Source organism: Aquarana catesbeiana, linkage group LG08 (genome assembly GCF_042186555.1).
Source record: "Aquarana catesbeiana isolate 2022-GZ linkage group LG08, ASM4218655v1, whole genome shotgun sequence".
NCBI classification, from domain to species: Eukaryota; Metazoa; Chordata; class Amphibia; order Anura; family Ranidae; genus Aquarana; species Aquarana catesbeiana.
In genome coordinates, this window is record NC_133331.1 from 148135969 (window position 1) to 148152804 (window position 16836).

General features: G+C 43.9%; 1 long non-coding RNA gene across 2 annotated transcripts in view; it reads right to left on the reverse strand.

Moving 5' to 3' along the window:
- Positions 1-16836, reverse strand: part of LOC141105309 (uncharacterized) — a 64201-nt gene that overhangs the window by 9942 nt on the left and 37423 nt on the right. The window contains exons 3-4 of one of the 2 annotated variants that reach the window (XR_012235562.1): positions 13142-13250; positions 10244-11324 (exon numbers count right to left, since the gene is read on the reverse strand). This is a non-coding gene — a long non-coding RNA (uncharacterized lncRNA). Of the gene's footprint in view, positions 1-10243; positions 11325-13141; positions 13251-16836 lie in introns of those variants that run through there. The other variant, XR_012235563.1, reaches the window with a different exon arrangement.

The window sequence follows — 16836 nt, forward strand, 5'->3', positions numbered from 1 at the left end:
CTATGCACCATGTGTTAATGCAAACATGCATCCATGCAAAATACGTATATTTATGCAACATGCATACACACTTATGCCCAAAAGTCTATACAAACATATGATTATAAAAACCTGCATCTACGTAACATGCATCCACGCACACGTGCGGTCGCGGCCAGCCTTGGGGGGCTGCATGCTGGGCGGATGGGCTATGCAAACATGTGCCTATGCAGGCTTGTGTTCTATGCAAGTAAGCATGTATACTATGCTGTACCTGCTCAACTGCACCTGGGCCCATACTAGTTATAGTCGGGATTAGCCAAGTACATAGGCATCCAACACAGCTTCTATGCTGCTTCAACAGCCTAAGGCCTCTTCCACACCTGTGCGACCCGTCCTGTGACTTGGGACTGCAAGGTCGTCTGACAAGTCACATCCCCACAATTTCCAATGAGTACACTTCACAGCCATGTGTCTTCAAGTCGCAGCGACCTCAAAGCAGCCCCTGCACCACTCCGGTCTGACCTTGGCACGACTTGAGGTTCATAGACCTCAGGATTACACAAGCACTGCTTTATGTCGCTGCAAAAATTGCATCAAAGTTGCAACCAAAATGCGCGACTTTCAAGTCGCACATGTGTGAAAAGGAAGCCCAAAACTAAGCACCTGCAGACCCAATGCATGCTATTCTGGAGACACAACTCCTTCAAGTGCACCGATGCGCATGTTCTTCCTAACATGTGCTTACGCCACATGTATGTATGTATGCATGCAACATCTATGCAAAACGTGTTTATTCAAGCATACGTTTAGGCAACAAGCTTGCAAGCATGTATACTATGCTGCACCTGCCCAACTGCACTGAACCCCATACTAGTTTTTACTAGTTTAGCACATATGCATGCCATGCAGCCTTTTCCTGCTTCAGCCTAAAAGTAAGCTCCTGCAGACCAAATGCACATTATTCTGAAGTTTGCAAGTATGCACCTGTTCAACTGCACCAGGCCCCATACTATTTTTGTGCCAAATGCACAGTATTCTAGAGACCCAACACTTTAAAGTGCACTGCTGGGGGTGTATCGACTTAGAGTTGCGCAGGCCCCTCAGATTAAAGGGGTTGTAAACCCTTGTGTTTTTTCCCTCGGTGGGGACGCGCTGTCCCTCTCTCCACAGGGTCCCGGCTCTTAATTGGATAGATTTATAGCAGCTCAGCCATTGGCTCCCGCTGCTGTCAATCAAATCCAAAGACGTGGGTACCGGGACAGAGTCCGGCATTCGTGTCTATGGACACAAATGCTGGACTCAGGAGTGCGCCTGCAAGGTAACCCCCCGGGAGAGCGCTTCTCCTAGGGTGTTATCTGATGCGGGGAAGAGCCGCGAGAGCCACCAGGGGACCCCAGAAATGGACGATCAGGGCCACTCTGTGCAAAACAAGCTGCACAGTGGAGGCAAGTATGGTATGTTTGTCATTTAAAAAAAATAAAAAACGAGCCTTTACAATCACTTTAAGCAGTAAGTATCCAGTATATAATCATGACTTGTCTGGCCACACAGTTCTCCCATAGTAAGTGCTCACACTTCACTAGTATCCATGGGCTGGTGTTATGTCTCAAGAGGCCCCGCTGAAGCCGTCGACCTCATGGCAACATGGTTACTCTTCCACTTCCTGCCTATATGAAAATACGCCATACTGAGCAAGCATGCGCCCTCTAGTGGCTGGAGGAGAAACAGCAGCCCACATGACTAAGAAGTACACATCATGATTAAACAGCACACTGTCCGCAGTGGCCACTGGGAGGACAGACAGTCAGATCTCCCTTTTTCTTTTTTAAATGAGAAACTGTAAAAATGCAGACTCACCATTCCTGCTGCAGGACTCTAAACATAACAGGAGTCCAATCTTCACCCATCACAGCGAGCTTTGTCATAAAAGACCTTCAGGGACTGGGTCCGCCTTAATCTGGGGTCCACTCCCCTGGACCTGTAGGTCCAGGGGAGTGGCCAAGTAATGCAGGTTTTGCCTGTAATGCAGTCTTATGGCACTGGACCCTGCGTAATGGAGCCCTGTGCAGTGTTTGTTCTGACCAAAGTGCAGGAAAGCACCTTGGTCAGAACAAACACTGCACAGGGCTCCATTACGCAGGGTCCAGCACCATAAGGCTGCATTACAGGCAAAACCTCGAGGAATCTTCTCTCCTTCCAATGAGGCTTGGGTACCATCCATTTTGGCTGATAGCTTTTTCGAATGGATCTGAATGAAGTCCATGATTCTAAATAGAACTGTCCAGACCTCCAAGCATGCTCCAAAAGCACATGTATCACATAAGTGACCATTCCACCTTACAGACACTGGCAAAAAAACTGAGGTCCTTCCCGTGTAGGAGGGATTATATAGGGGTGGACTTCCTGTTTGACTATCTGCCAGTATATAACAGATGCGTGCAAGCGCGCAGGACAGAATTAGAGGGTACACTATTAAAAATAATAAATGTGGATTCGATCAATGAACCAAAAAACAAATATGGACAAGACGAATGCAAGATGATATAATCAATAGTACATGGCAACAATGTAGCTGCAGCTACAAAACAGTCTCATTCTTAGTCCATAGCTACAGCCATGGATGGCAGTAAACTTGTATCAAGGAGATAAGGGCAAGATAAAACATGGCTGAAATGTCTCTAACTAAAGTGTCTATAGTCTGTAACCAGCGCTGAGGGCAAGCTTTCCAAGTGAGCAGGGTCAGCTCTCCAATAACCATGAAAGAAAAAAGAGAAGAAAGCGCCTCTGAGTGCAGGTATTTATTACTGGCAATAATAGGTTATCCACACTTACAGTAAGGTTAAGAGAAGACCGGCTACAAAACGGGGCATGGCTTCAGTGACAATCTCAGCGTCCATGGCATGGATCCGGCATGATGAGCGGTGGAGATGGTCTCGATCACCCACGGGAGGAAGCAAACAGGCCGCTGCGCTGGATGACAGTCCCGTAATCCAAGACGAGGGCGTGTGACGTCACCAAAGTGAAGAGAACCACAACGCGTTTCTGAGCATGCGCGAAGTTCCCACTGGGCATGCGCGCTCCTTTATCAAGTCTTGATAAAGGAGCGCGCATGCCCAGTGGGAACTTCGCGCATGCTTAGAAATGCGTTGTGGTTCTCTTCACTTCGGTGACGTCACACGCCCTCGTCTTGGATTACGGGGCTGTCATCCAAATAAACAAATTAAATGAAATAATAATATAGTAAATGTGCCATATATTTTCAATATAAAGCATGGATATTCATGATGTACAATCTTTATGGTCAATAACTTTATCGGTAGCTCCTTAGTGGTTCAAAAGGCACCCCACAAAAACTCTGCAGCACCAGAGATAAATCCCATGACGGAAATCTACTTGTCCTGGGAGTCCTTCTACGACCTATGGCTGTAAGAAACCTCTTGATTAGGGGCTCTTCTATAAGCCTCCTACTTAGGAAACTAGATAACGCTGACACTTGTACCTTGAAGCTACTAACTGCCAAGTTCAGGTCTGCCCCCGCTTGGAGAAAATCTAGGACTTCGGGAATCATTGCCCCCGAAATTCTATTAAACCTGTGCCAGAAGCTGAATTTCTTCCAGATTTTCTCATATATAGCATTGGTAGTTGGTTTCCAATTACTAAGGATAGTATTAATCACTTTAGCTGAAAGCCCCTTTCTTCCTAACAGCTCCCTCTCAGAAGCCAGGCCATCAGAGAAAGAGCTCAATTCCAGATGGCTCACCACTCCCTGATGTATGAGGTCCTCTCTGCAGGGTAGTTTCCAGGGATCTGAAATGCTGAGTTTTAGAAGACTTGGAAACTATCACCTTTTCGGCCAAAAAAGGTGCGATTAGGATAACCGTTGACCTTGATGACTTTATCTTCCGAATGACCTTTGAAAAGAGAGCAAAAAGGAGGAAAAACGTACACTAGATCCACCTCCCATGGTTGGGATAGAGCATCCAGACCCAAGCTGAGGTGGTCCCTCTGGAGACAGAAGAGCTGGTCTACCTGCCTGTTCCTCCTTGTTGCGAAAAGATCTATTTGAGGAGACCCCCACTTCCAATAGATCTGATTGAAGACTGCCCAGTTTAGGCACCACTCTATCTGGGCCAATGTTTCCCTGCTGAGTGCGTCTGCCAGAGAGTTTAGCTCCCCCTTCAGGTGAACCGAAGAGAGGGATAGCAAATTTTCTTCTGACCACTGCAGGATCTCTTCCGCTATACTCAAGAGGTGAGGAACACTTGTACACCCCTGTTTGTTTATATACAGTTGTGCTAATAAGTTTACATACCCTGGCAGAATTTATGATTTCTTGGCCATTTTTCAGAGAATATGAATTATAACACAAAAACATTTATTTCACTCATGGTTAGTGTTTGGCTGAAGCCATTTATTATCAATCAACTGTGTTTGCTCTTTTTAAAATCATGACAACAGAAAAAACCCAAATGACACTCAGCCATGAGGTAGAAAAGAACAGTCAAAAGACCTGCTTAACAAGGTAATGAAACATTACAAAGATGGAAAAGGATATAACAAGATATCCAAAGCCTTGAATATGCCAGTCAGTACTGTTTATTCACTTATTAAGAAGTGGAAAATTAGAGGCTCTTTTGATACCAAGCCAAGGTGAGGTAGACCAAGAAAGATTGCAGCCACAACTGGCAGAAGAATTGCTCAGGATACAAAGAAAAACCCACAGGTAACCGCAGGAGAAATACAGGCTGCTCTCCAAAAAGAAGGTGGTTGTTTTTAAGGAGCACAATTCAACGATTAGCGTTGCCACCTCATCCCTTTAAATTCGAACACATTAATTACACAGGTTCTGGTGGCTGATTAAGGTGGAAGATAAACTCAGTGTCCTACCTGCATTCAATTAGCCTCATAACCTGTGTAATTAATATGTGTTCGAGTTTAAAGGGATGAGGTGGCAACTCTATCAACAATACTTGAACAAAAAAGAGCTGCATGGTTGAGCTGCCAGAAGGAAGCCTTTACTGCGCCAATGCCACAAAAAAGCCAATGAGGCATGTCAAGGTGTTGTTGGGCAAATTGTAACCAGGCTTTTTTGTGGAACTTGTATAGTAAAGGCTTCTTTCTGTCAACTTGACCATGCAGCTCTTTTTTGTTCAAGTATCATCGTATTGTGCTCCCTAAAAACAACCACACCATTTTTTCCACAGCAGGCTGTATTATTCCTGAGGTTACCTGTGGGTTTTTCTTTGTATCCCAAACAGTTCCTGTGGCAATTGTGGCTGAAATCTTTCTTGATCTACCTGACCTTGGCATCAAGAGATCCCCAAATGTTCCACTTCTTAAGTGATTGAACAATACTGACTAGCATATTCAAGGCTTTGGATATCTTTTTATATCCTTTTCCATCTTTGTAAAGTTTCATTATCTTGTTACGCAGGTCTTTTGACTGTTCTTTTCTACCTCCTCATGGCTCAGTGTCTAGCCCGCTTAGTGCATCCATGTGAAAGTTAACAAACTCATTGGACTATTTATACACAGACACTGATTTAAAAAGCCACAAATGTGGCAAATTAACCTTTAATTGCCCGTTTGTGCCACCTTCTGTGTCTGTACCAAGGCCAAACATTCCAGGGTATGTAAACTTTTGATCAGGGTCATTTGGGTAGTTTCTGTTATCATTAGGATTTAAAAAGCGTAAACACAGTTGTTTGATAATAAATGGCTTCAGACAAACATTAACTGAGGAGTGAAAGAAATGTTTTTGTGTTATCATTCATATTCTCTGAAAAACGGCCAAGAAATTAAATTCTGGCAGGGTATATAAATTTATGAGTACAACTGTAGCTCACTGTGGTCACGTTGTCCGAAAGGACTTGGACATGTCTTTCCTTTAAAGATGGACCAAAAGCTACAAAGGCCTTTGAAACTGCCATCAGCTCACTTGCATTGGAAGAGAGGCAGCCTTGCTGGTGATCCCAGAGACCCTGGGCTAGTTGCTTGCCTGAGTGAGCTCCCCAACCACGAGCGCTGGCATCTGTCGTGATAATCACAGGATTAGGCTGAGACCAAAGCCGACCTGCGGATAAATTTGTGGTGTCCAACCACCAGCAGACTGACCTCTTTAAAGCCTGCGGGATCCCTAGCCGATTGAAGAGAGACTCCTTTTTGCCATCCCAAAACAGAGCATAAAGTTCTGTAGTGTTCTTGTATGGAATTGTGCCCATTGAACACCCAGAATCGCTGCAGTCATAAGCCAGAGGATTTGGATTACATTCAGTGTTGAGGAGTCCGGGCTTGCACAGAGGTCGGTAACTTCTGATATCAAAGTCCGTACTTTTTCCTTCGCCAAAAAAATCCTGGACACTCTAGTCTATCTGGTTCCCCAAAAACACGAGTGGGAATGAGATGAGACTTCTCCAGATTGACCAGCCATCCCAAATGCTGGAGGTGATCTATAGTTTTACTCAGATTCTGCTCCACCTGCCTTGGAGAATCTGCAAAGAGCAGCAGATCGTCCAGGTAGGGGATTATCTGGATCCCCTCTGACCTTAGAGTCTGAAGAGCTTCTGCCAGCACTTTCGTGAAGATATGGGGAGCAGACGCTAGGCCAAATGGCAGGGCATTGAACTGGAAATATAACATCTTGAACCCGTTCTGCACTGCGAACCTGAGATATCTTCTGGACTCCCATCGAATGGGAACGTGAAGATAGGCGTCCCTGAGGTCTAACGACACCATGAAGACCCCTGGGGACAGCAGCTCTCTTTTTGTATATATATGGATTCCATTTTGAAAAGCTTGTACTTGACAAACGTATTCACCTGTTTGAGGTTTAGAATGAATCGGAAGTCCCAGACTATTTTTGTACTAGAAAAGGTGTGAGAATAACATTCATATCCTCTTTGGCTAGGGGGAATGGAGCTGATCACCTTCTCTTCTAACATCTTCTGTAGTAGTGAGAACATTGCAGTAGCTTTCTCCTTGTCTCTTGGTAGAAACGTAGGATGAAAGCTCTGGGGCAGACAATCCAATAACTATCCTGTACCCGAACTGAATAAGGTCTAGAATAAAGCTGTTGGAAGATACAGTCTGCCACTGCGGGAGGAATGCACCCAGTCTTGCTCCCACTTGGCTGGCTGAGTCACTGTGAAGTGTCTTTAGACTGGGGGGTTTAAACAGGAAGCCACTCTTGCCTTTCACCCCTCTACACTGTCAGCGATGCTGCTCCTGTTTAAATGGGAAATTTTTGCATTGCTGACAGCGGTAGCTTCGACCTCCACCAGACCCCTGGGGAGGATGAAAGTTTCTATTCTGCTGCTTCTTGGTAAAAGGAAAGTCTTTTTTCTTGCCCACTGACCTCTCCAACACTGACACCAGCCCCTTGCCAAAGAGCAATTCCCTAGAGAAGAGAAGGGCACAGAGTTTACTCTTAAGCCTCGTACACACGATCCGATTGTTGGCCAGCAGAGCGTCAGACTTTTGTCCGAAGGGGCGTGTGCCGGGAACTTGTCTTGCATACAAACGGTACACAATTGGCCAACAAACACGAATGTAGTGACATACTACGAGCTGATAAAGAGAAAGTTCAATTGTCATGCGCCACCCTTTCGGCTCCTTCTGCGAATTTCCTGTTAGAAGTTTGGTGAGTGTTGATTTGTGCTGTTCAGTTAATTTCTGAACGGCTGTTCGTCAACCAGCCATGTTTCAGAATCGGAGGAGAGAACATGCTATTATTGGCCTTGGAGTTATTGCTTTGATCCAAGTCCAGTCCAGGAACAGGAGGAGGAGTTCTTGGACCAAAAATTAGTTGCTTAATTGTGACCAATTATGTCATATGCCTTTGCTGCGGGATCTTCCGGAGAATAATCCAGATGATTTTCGGAATTATCTCCGGATGACGGACCCCTGCTTTCACCAACTCTTGGCATTAGTGATCCCCTATATTAAGAAACAGGACACATGTATGAGGCTTTCCATCACTCCAGAGCAAAGGTTCAAAGCCAGCTTGCGTTACTTGGCGACAGGGACCATTGGGATCTCCCCCCAGGCTCTGGGATTCATTATTCCAGACACCTGCTCAGCCATTATTCAAGTACTGCAGAAGGACTATATTCGGGTAAGTTTTTCCCTTTAAGATCACATTCTATGTATTAATGTTTACTAATGTATTGTCTTAATTTGTTGATTACATAATTTGCAATATTGTAATATGCTGTGAATGTTCTCTTTGTCCACATGCATGCTGTAAGCTTGTTCTGCTCTTTTGTTGGCCTACATGCATATTTTCCATAACTAACCTCCCTAGCATGCTATCTTGGGTCCATACACACCTAGCCTAGTAACTTCATAGTGTTTTTTGTCAGCTAAATTTTGGGGCTTACCCTAAACAATCCCCAAAATGTGTACAAATGTTATTGTTGTCCTCAAATTCAGGCAGAATGCAAGAGACCATTTTTTGGGGCACAAACTCATTTGGAACCTCCCCCCCCCCCCAAAAAAAAAATACAAAGTCAACAGATACAAATACTCTGCTGACTTTGCCAAACTCATACACACTATCCCTCTTTTGTGTTTAAATTTATGTATAAATTCACCCAACCATGTAGTGCAAGGGCTTGCCTGATTACCTACAAAACTGTAACGTAGACAGTTTTTGTCTCCTATTATATTGATAGGCATTTTCAGAATGTCAAAATGTGCTGCAATTTGGACAGCGTAGATCCATATTTTTAGATTATGACACTTCTTACCTGTCCACTGGGCTGCCAATAGTATAAGTAAGGAGGGGCTGGCTAAAGTATCCCAGATTATTTATGCACACAGCTCTCATGGAAGTGGAGAGGGTTACCTGTCCAAAACATCTACCCATTTCCCCTCCCACCCTAAAATTTTGCTAATGGGCCACCAGAGGGGGAGATGAATCAGATAAGTTGACCTTACTCTTTTGTCTTTAAATACTCATTTAAGTTTTCTCCTTATGTTGGCTAAGCATCTTTGTGTCAAATCTGCTTGCAATGTTATGTGCAGAAGTAGTAATTTTTTGTTTCTTTTTTTTATCCACAGTTTCCTTCCAACCCACAGCAAAGGCAGGACATTGCAGCCCAGTTCCACCATTAGTGGGATTTTCCCAACTGTGGTGGTGCTATTGATGGCAAGCATGTCCGGATTGTCCCACCACCCAACTCTGGCTCATATTATTTTAATTATAAGGGCTTTTGCAGCATAGTCATGCTAGCTGTAGTGTCTGCCAACTAGGAGTTTTTGTATCTGGATGTTGGAAAGAACAGCCGCAACTCTGATGGAGGAGTGATTATGCAGACAGAGTTCTACAAGTGGTTCCAGAATGGCAGGTTAAACTTGCCACCTGCGGAGGAGAATGTTGAGGGCCTTGATTTTGTTTTTGTTGCAGATGAGGCCTTTGCTCTGGGGGAACATCCAATGAAGCCGTTTCCTATGAGGAACCTCACCCCAGAGCAGAGAATATTCAATTACTGGCTCATTCGTGCCAGAAGAGTGGTCGAAAACGCCTTTGGCAGCCTGTGGAGTTGTTTCAGGCTGTTTTTGACTCCAATCAACCTGGTACTCTACAAGATCAACCATGTGGTCCTGTGCTGTTGTATTTTACATATTTTTTTAAGGAGGAATGCGACTAGCTACCTTGCCTCACTGTTAAGTGAAGTAGACCCTGCAGTGGCAGGCCCAGCTAAAGAGGCTACAGCTCTACCAGTAGGCGTGCTGACGGCTCTTGAAAATGCTTGTGCTGGATTGCCCTCACAAATTGCCAGAGATGTACGGCAGAAATACCTTGATTATTTTGTGGGTAGAGGAGCAGTGGCTTGGCAGCAAATTGTAGCTGATTATGCCTAATATAATTTTGACATCGTAAACTCATCTTTCATTTGAACTACTGTTGTCTGTGTTTCTTATCTGTCTAATATGTTCAAAAATGGGCTTTATTTTGGCCATTTGCTCCAATAGTGCAAATGTACCTTATTTGCTACATGAGGTGACAACATCTTCTTCAGCTATCTATTATGGTGTGCTGTAGGTCTGCTACACACACAATGTTTTTGTTCCTAATGAATCTAATGCATGCAGTTCAAAAACATTATGCCTTTTAAACTCTTATAATTTTTTGGAGGACTAAAAATTGCCAGAGTTGGTGACATTTTAAGAGCACATTGTAACTACAAATGCACTGCTATTGATCTTTTAAGTAATAAGCCATACATTGTTTAGTAAAAAACAATTTACTCAAAGCACTTTCACATGTGCGTTTTAAAATAAACCAACATCTTGGTGTATAACATGTATGTTTTGCATTATTTCCCCTTTTTGGGGGCTAAACAGGCATGTTCAAAGACATTAGATATACATACCAAACTCAGGAACTTGCAAAGTTCAATTTTAGTAAAGTGAAGGCAAAATAAGACATTAGTATCCCAAGACTGCGTGGATGTTGCCTTCCTTATATGGGGTGATCTCCCCCCTTTAAAGAGCCAAAATTTGAAGCCATATACACGTAGAGGCATAACAATTACATTACCCTTATGATCCCATTCCGCAAATGTGTGTAGTCACCAACAACTTTTTTCCTAAACCCACAAAACATACAGTGTGTCAACATGTGCTAGCTCCCATTACGGCATCAATGGATGTGTTTCGGGGGTGCAACCCCTTCCTCTGCCCCAAAATGTGTCCATTGATATCCAGTGATGGTAGATAGCACACGTTGACACACTGTGTTTTGTGGCTTTTGGCAAACTAGATGTATGAAAATACACACATTTTAGGCAAGGGATCATGAGGGAAATAAGAATGTTAAAGGGACAATTTGGGAGCACCTTCAAATTTTGGGGGTTTATATTCTTAAAAACACTGAAAAATTACAATTCACATTAGTTAAAGCAGGGTTTCCCAACTATCCTCCTCAAGATGCAAACCCAGGTCATGTTTTCTATACTTGTAGAATTTGGCACAGGTGATGTTGTCATGTTCACCGTTAGTAATTCGCAGAGTCATTTTTTGACTGAGGAAAATACAGAAAACATGACCTGGTGGTGCACCTAGAAGAGTGGAGTGGAGAAACACTGAGTTCTGTCCCTAAACTGTCACATTTCTAAGTCCGAAAAATATGTTAAATCAGAAAAGGGCAAACAGGAGCCAACAAGTGGAATAAAAAACAGAAGAGGCAAGAGGAAATTAAAATTTAGCAAGAATGTCCACAAAATCTCTGATTCTTTGCTGTAAAGCAGTGGCAGCCTCCTTGATTTTCTCCAGATCGTTCAAACAATGCAACATATCTGCACTCATTCTGCCAATAGTGCATCGTGGAAGATCATGACCTAGTAAGAAGAGTAAAAAGTATTAAGATAACAATGGTCAAGTGGCTGAGGGTTGCTTTGGCCCTCAGTGTGACTCGCATCAGGGTATTGTACATCTGTGCTGGGTCCAGGAGTCAGATCCCATGCCTCACAAACATCCTGGGTGAGCTCACTACACTCTCTTTCCTCTAAAAAGAAACAATACACCATTCATTAACCACTTGCCCACCAGGCCAATTCTGACATTTCTCTCCTACAAGTAAAAATCATAATTTTTCTGCTAGAAAATTACATAGAGCCCCAAAACATTATATATGTTTTTTTAGCAGAGACCCTAGAGAATACAATGGCGGTCATTGCAACTTTTTATCTCGCACAGTATTTTAAAAAATAAAAAAAAAAACATCACAGTAAAGTAAGCCCAATTTTGGCATAATGTGAAAGATGAAGTTGTGCCTAGTAAATAGATACCTAACATGTCACGCTTCAAAATTGCACACACTCGTGGAATGGCGCCAAACTTCGGTACTTAAAAATCCCTATAGGCGATGGTTTAACATTTTTTACTGGCTACATGTTTTGAGTTACAGAGGAGGTCTAGGGCTACAATTATTGCTCTCGCTCTACCATTCGCTGCGACACCTCACATGTGTGGTTTCAACACAGGTTTTATATGTGGGTGGGACTTACATATGTGGTCGCGTGCGAGCACACGGGGACAGGGGCACTTTAAAAAAAAAATATTTTTTTTATTGTTAATTTTACTTAAAATTTTCTAATTTGACAAAAGAAAAAAAAAATGTTTTGATTACTTTTATTCCTATTACAAGGAATGTAAACATCCCTTGTAATAGGAATATAGCATGACAGAACCTTCTTACAGTGAGATATGGGGTCAATAAGACCCCACATCTCACCTTTAGGCTGGGAAGCCTAAAATAAAAAAATTAAAAAGAGGGCCACTGCTTCCCAGCCGAGGCGGCACCGTTTTTTTTAATGCAGAGGCCGGGCGTGACGTCATAACATCGCGTCCGGCCTACGACGATCATAGAGACTCCGGCGACCATCTGATCCGCCGGAAATCTCTATGGTGGACATCCAGGGCTGGCGGATCCGTTCTCCGACTCCCCGATCGCAGAGGTGAGTCAGTAGAAGCACCGGAGGGCAGCGTGGGGGGGGGGATGTCCCCTCTCGCCACCCGTAAGAGCGATCTAGCGGCTGACCAGCCGCTATGATCGTTCTTATGGTGTAGGAAATTGCCGGCTGAAAACGCTGATATCTGAATGATGCCTGTAGCTTTAATATACCACCATAAAGCCCGGAACGTCCATGGACGCCCAGCAGTCAGCAAGTGGTTAAGTCACCCCAAGTCCCAGCTGTTTCTAGCATCCATTTTGCTACATTAGGTGACCAACCTTGCACTTGGTCTGATGTCAATGTTTGCTCCTGACTTGTTGACGCCACCATGCTGCACTCTGGTTGTTTTCCTGTGAAATATGCATGGCAAAGGGATGGTGATGTAATTTTACAGAGGGCAAACACTGGACAAGTGCCAACATTTAAAAAGTCCAGCAGTTGCCCCCCACCCCTCATCTCCCAAGGGAAAGGGGATATATGATGATCACCCTAGCAGGCATGACTCTGTGTGACTGTGATCTCGGGGGCCTCTCCTCTACCCATGTCTACACTGGCAAGGCTACATTAATGGGCACTGATGAGGCAGGCAGCAAACAGTAAGTGTTTTTTACCCCTTAAGTTCTGATCTAAGCCCATGGCCTTTGGCCCACCTAAAAGCACCCTTCAGTGGCTAAATGAGTGAGTTTTAAGTTGTCACTTACGTCTTGGGGGGGGATGCCCTTGTTGCCTCCCCTGTTGTTGCCCAAGCGAGGGTGGCCTCCCTTTGTGCGTTGTGGTGGCTTGGCTGGTGCCTCCTTTTTTGGTGCCTCTCTGTTGAAAGAAGATTAAAAAAATTGGTTACAAAAATAAAGAAGTGTCCAAAAACATGACCAAATAAGAATGTTCATATATACTTTATATTTATCTTTCAAATACCAAGTCATACAAAGATTTTATATAACCTTATATATAATTAACCTTATATAGTTGCTTTATGCCATCAGGGGTACCCCTGATGACGTCAGCTGTGATGAAATGGCCGTAGGATCACAACGCAATACGCATCGCGCATGCGCGTTCTCAGTTTAAACTGCAGTGTTGTCGTTTTTTTTCTTGCATCATTTATGTTAAGAATTTTATGTTTTGCTTTTAAATTTAATAAGTTAGCCAAAGATTTTCTACACCAGCGGAGTTTTTCTCTTTTCTCTTTTGGCATTCATGATTTATTTTTGCTGGAGTCATGGAAGCAATCACTGACCGCTCTATGTGAAGCGATCCTGGGACAGCACCTTGCGAAGCACTTCAAGTTGTTGCTAATTGGTCATCCATGAAGGAGGTTGGTGTTTCTTCTCAGCAGTGTCTTCCCGGAGTACACCCTTGGTGGTCTACATCTTTCTACTAAGCCTGTTTTGACCCCCCTGAGTAAGGTCGGTCGCAGGCTTTCTAGTAAGCCTCCATTACTTCATCATCAGGTGGTGGGCAGCACTAAACAGTGGAATACTGACCCCGGGCTTCGTACAGAATACCAAATATATCATAATTTTTTTATTTCACTTTGATTTTTTAAATACATAATTTCTAGTAATATTTATGAGCACTCAATTGTTGTTGATTTGTTATTAATGATTGGTAATTACTCACTATGGTTTGTTATTTGATTAATTGATTCATCACTATTTACATAATTTATGTCACAAGTCCAGCACCGCACTTTCCATTTTTACACCTTTAAGAAGCCTGCATCCTCTAATGAAAGTTCTGTTTTCTTTGATACTTTTGAGAGGGAAGCATCCACTCTGGGATACTTCTCCCACAGCATTGTATCTTCCTCTTTGAAAGGAAAACGCTGTTTCAGATTCTTGGGAAAGAACACACGTTTTTTCTGGATCTTTCCACTCTTGGAGCACTGTCTCCTTTAAGGAAGCATGCCCCGGGAATTTTCTGGTCTGCTTGGACTAAAGCCCTGCATAGTTGTGCACTGAGAGCTCTTTATCCTCTGGCTCTTCTAGCTCCAGGGTATCGTATATTGCTTTAAGCAATTCTTCTGTTTCAACCGAAGGGAACAGAAACGTCTGGATCTTACTAGATCTATCCTCCTTGATTTCTCCCTCCTCAGGCTCAGAGGCTGAATCTGAAGGTTCTCCCAACTCCTCCAGTACCCCCTGGTCTTGGGGGACTCATGTGGGAAGATGGCCAGTTTGCCTTGTACCCTTTAGAGCTGGTGCCAGACGTACTAGGAACCGGCTCAGCATCCAGGAGCTGAGTGTTAAAACGCTCATTCCAGCGTTCAGATCCACTTCTATGCACAGACTGCCAGACAGAGTGTCCCCCTACTGGACAGTATCTGTATAGTTCCAGCAGTGATGTCACTGCCCAGGCAGCAGTGCAGGACACAGGACTGCCTTCTGCTGGTCACCAATGCCTTTAGGCCTCTTCCACATGAGGTGGATCCGCTCAGCGGAGTCCGCCAGATCAGCAGGAGATCTCTCTGTTGATCTCCGCTGAGCCAGCGGATGACAGGTCCGTCTCTGCTCACTGAGTGGGGCGGGGCCTGTCAGAGTGCCGCTGATTCTATGGAGGGATCGGCCGAAAATGGACAGCATGTCCATTTTCATCAGATCTCATCCGATCTGACAGGACAGATGCGAACATATCGCCATACGTCTGATTTTAGCGGATCGGAGGTCAGCGGACATGTTCACCGCTGACATCCATCGCTCCATTGGCCTGCATGGAGCGTCCATTCAGGTACGCCTAAAAAACTGACAGGCGGACCTGAATAGTCCGTCCGTGTGAAAGGGGCCTTAGGAGGAAAGAGCAATTTCTGAAACTCACAGTCATTTACTTTACTGACCATCACTGCATGATTGTGGGGAATCTTTCCCTGACCACTAATCACCAATGTCTGGGAGAGGGGGTCAGGGTAAATCTTTCATGGACAACCAATGCCTGGGGGATCAAGGTGCGAGCAGAAACCCCTACTAACCACTGGCCACCAACATTTGTGGGGGTGGGTGCCAAATATCGATCTCACTGATCTCTAATTCTTGGAGCAGGGGATATTTCACTGACCATTCAATAACCGCTGATTAGCATGTCTGGGTGAGAACAATATTGACTGGCCACCAATGCCGGGAAAGTGGAGAAATCTTTTTTGATCAATGCCTGGGGGGGCGTCATTTTTCACTGGCCACCAATGTATGGGAAGGAAGTTAGTCAAGCCTTCACTAACCACTAATACCTTGGGGGTGGGGATTATTCCTCTTATTGATGTCAATGGGAGGAAGACAGGATATTCCTCTGACACCAATAGGGGGGGGGGGGGAGAGGCTTACTTCCATTGCTCCTGCAACCTGTGTTATTCCCCCCCCCCCCCATCAACACAGACAGAGCTGATAGGGGAATCCCTCCCACGGAGCCATTGTGTTCTCCCGGCGGGGACGGTTCCACACATTATTGCTAATGGCTATAATAGCAATAATCACATGTAAAATCCGACATGACCTCAAACTAACAGAGGGAAAGTTGAAAACGAATCTTAAAATGTATTATTTTACTGTAAGGGTAGTTGATACTTGGAATAGACTTCCAGTAGAGGTAGTAAATCAGTCAACAGTAAGTGGCTTCAAACATGCTTGGAATATAGATCTATACTTGGACAAAAAAAGTTAACAAAAAAAAGAAAGAAGAAAAAAAAAACAAACAAACAAACTCGATGGACCTCTTGGTCTTTTTTCTGTCATCACTGTTCTATGTTTCTTTGATGATACAGCATTCTTCCCTGGGTTATTGTTTTCTCAAAGTTTTGGTAGTGACAATCCCACAACATTTCAGAGTGTAGGGTTCCAAGCAAATACTCGGGACAATGATTACTGGGTGGCTAATAAATATACTCTGGACAATGGTTACTGTGGAGTTAACGTATATACTGTGTGGACACCGTTTACTTTGGGGCTTACGCACATACTGTTGACGCTGTTCACTTTGGGGGTTAACACACATACTCTGGAAATCGGTCACTGTGGGGGGTTAATACATAAACTCTGAAGACTGGTTACTGAGGGTTTGATCCACATACTCTGGTAACTGGGTGCTGCAGGGTTAATGCACACTCTAAAAACTGGTTACTGTGGAGTTCTTGCACAAACTCTGCAAACCGATCATGTACATTATAATATAAAGCCTGAATTCCTACCCGCATAAAAGGCAAATAAACATTAAAGTTACAGAATACACATTCATCTCTATATTAAAACAAGCATGCAAATGTTACTAAATAGCAAACATGATGAACCTATCAGAAAACCCTTAAATGCCTAAAATAACATTAGAATAAAAAATCCATTAACAGGAGCATGGTTAATTTTTTCTAATGAAATATATTGACCTTGTATAATTCCATTATGAGGCCCTCATG